The 2,808-nt window shown below is 41.8% G+C and overlaps 1 pseudogene; it reads right to left on the bottom strand.

Annotated features, from left to right (window-relative positions):
- Positions 1-2,126: 2,126 nt before the first annotated feature.
- Positions 2,127-2,567, bottom strand: LOC103088401 (60S ribosomal protein L26 pseudogene; annotated as a pseudogene).
- Between the last annotated feature and the right edge of the window lie 241 nt (positions 2,568-2,808).

Below are 2,808 nucleotides of genomic sequence, written 5' to 3'. Positions count from 1 at the left end.
TGCTCTAGAGCCTGTGAGCCACAACTACTGAGCCCGTGAGCCACAACTACTGAAGCCCAAGTGCCTAGAGCCTGTGCTCCGCAACGAGAAGCCACCGCAATGAGAAGCCCGCTCACCTCAACCAAGAGTAGCCCCCGCTCACTGTAACTAGAGAAAGCCCCTGCGCAGCAATGAAAACCCAATGCAGCCAATAAATAAATAAATAAATAAATAAATAAGCAAATAAATTGTGGTACATTCATACAATGAAATACTATTCAGCAATAAAAAGGAACAGCCTGAACTGATGAAATAGCAGCAGCACCAAAGCGGCTTACAGGTGGTGAAAACCATTTACCTGTGATCCAAATTCTTTAATCTGTATCAGCTACGTGGGCTGTGGCTTTGATTACCTTTGGACAAACTATAATGTTTCAGGAAGTTCTATATATGCTTCTTGCATCGCAGCACTTCCTAGACATGTTGACAGTACTTAAGAGTGTGGTCTACACATAAGCCTCACCTGGAGGCTTGTTAACAATGCAAGTCTGGGGGCCCCATCTCAGAACCGTAAGAAACGTGGCTCAAGAAGGAGAGTAGCTCTTCACGGGCAATGAAAGAGGGGACAGCTCTGAGCGACGCTACCATCGACCTACAAGGAACAGGTATGATTGAACGGCTTTGTGGGGGAGGGGAAAGGGGAGCAGACGGGGTCTGATGTGATTTCTGAGACCCAGAGAACCCAGAGCATAGGACGTTATTAGGTGATGGTACTTACCAATGTTAGATAACTTGTAGAAATGGTTAAGTCAGGAGAAAACAGTAGGCCTGAAAAGAAGAGTGGGGAAGATGAGGAGCTCATCTGATGAATGTGAGGCTCCTGGTGAGACAATTATTTGAAAGGTGCAGCTTGGAATAGAAATTCTAGCCTAGCCCCTAAAGGAAATTAGAGATAGGAATTTTGGGTTTTTTTCTTAGTGGTGATATTTGAAGCAAAGATGGTTGATGAAAAGCGTTCCTCTTCCCATCTGAGGGGATTTCTTATTTCCTGCTATTCCTGTATTCTTCCTCTCGGGAAAAAGCTACTTTGCAACTGAGTTAGCCATGGTATGGCTAAAATTTAACTCCCGATCCAATCCATATGTCTATCCACAGTCCTAATAAGAACCCAAACATCGTTATCTAGTGTCACGCTAAGCGCTCTTCTGTTCCCTAACAGACTATTTACAACTCTATGAATTAGCTATCTGTAGCCTCATTTTCCAGATGACAAACTGAGAGAGAGGAATATGGTGTGTGGAGCTGCTTGAAGCCACACAGTTAGTAGTGAAGTCAGAATTCAAAGCCAGGTCAGGCTAACTGAAGTCCATGCTCTCGGAAGGGCTTTACTGATGGCTTTTAATTTGTCCCTAGAAAAGATATGTTTTCCTGTTTAAATGTGTTCTCCCTTGTTTTCTCTTTTTTAGTTTTCAAATTTTTACATATCAGATGAAATTGCTCTGTGGCTCAGTAAAATGCAAGGCACTGATGAGGGTACCCAAAGGGTTTAAGGTCCCCTTCGTTGATAAAATGCTCTATTTGAAAATTTTGTTAGTTTCAGAGGCACTGAAGAATTTTTATCTTATTAAAAAAGTGCAAACCAACAAAACATTTTAAAAAAAAGAAAAAAAAGTAGAAAGCTTTGTCTTTATTTGAGTGACACAGCAGAGACCTCTTCTGGTCAAGAAGGAGAAGTCTTAGGCAGAGAGCCAACTTGGAAAAGGTTAAGGTGGAGAGAACTGGTACAGGAGAAAATAGGATATGAAACAGATTTCATAGAAGAGTTGATAGTTATGTTGGATATAAAACTCTGACAGCAGAACAGAGAGGAGTGCTTTCCACACGTGTGGAGAAAAATACATGTTTGCTGTAATTTACAAAGATACAAGGATGTAAATAAGAATCATTTATAACTCCACCATCCAAAACTAATATTGTAAACATTTTGATGCACTGGCTTCCAGCATTGTTTTCTGGTCATATGCATTCTTTTTATTCACACTGGGTACACCTTGACTTTTCATCTAGTGTTCTATCACACACATTTTGCCACATTCTCCTTTTTTTCATTTTAACAGTTTTTAATGAAAGTTATATATAAGATGACTTTATTCTTGCATCTTCTCAATTGTTTCTTTCTTATGTCTGCCCTTCTCCTTTCCTACCTGGAGAGATTTGACTTTATGTTCAAGGATATTTTTGTGGTCTTTGTCCAGTTTTAGTCTAGTGACAAGCACCTTGCTGGGGCGAATGCCCACATGGACAGTCGTGCCATTAGCCTCCTCTCGTTGCAGTCAGTCAGTATAGGTGACATACTTCTCTTCCTGTAAGCCTGGGCTACATTGCCAATTTGCTGCCCTTTGCAGTGCCCTCGCGTAATCTGAACTTCCTCATCCTTTTGGATACGCATGGATCGAATACTGTACTTCTGTCTCAGCTCTTTGGAAAGAGGGGGAAGACAGAATCTTCCTGTGAATGTGGGAAGGTACATTGATGTGCCTTTTCTGGTTCTTGATTTGATCAGAAGCCACAAAGGGATTGAACTTCATTTTGGCTGCTGGTACTTCAGCAATGGTCACTGTTTTGGTCACATTCTTAAAGGAAGAAAGATGTTTTCTGACAGCAAGGCTTTTATTGGTAAATCACATAAAAGCCAGAGAAGTTTCAGTGAAGACTTTTGTACTGGTCCCCATGTTGCTGGGGTCCCAGTTATGCACTGAGATGCACACAGCTTGGGGATTGTAGTGCTGGCTCCATTCTAGCCGCTGCTCACCTTCTCTGCCAGACGCC

The sequence above is a fragment of the Lipotes vexillifer genome, unplaced genomic scaffold, assembly GCF_000442215.2.
Source record: "Lipotes vexillifer unplaced genomic scaffold, Lipotes_vexillifer_v1.1 scaffold1616, whole genome shotgun sequence".
Classification (NCBI taxonomy): domain Eukaryota; kingdom Metazoa; phylum Chordata; class Mammalia; order Artiodactyla; family Lipotidae; genus Lipotes; species Lipotes vexillifer.
The sequence above is the reverse complement of the archived record's forward strand: the minus strand, read 5'-3'. Positions and strand labels throughout refer to the sequence as shown.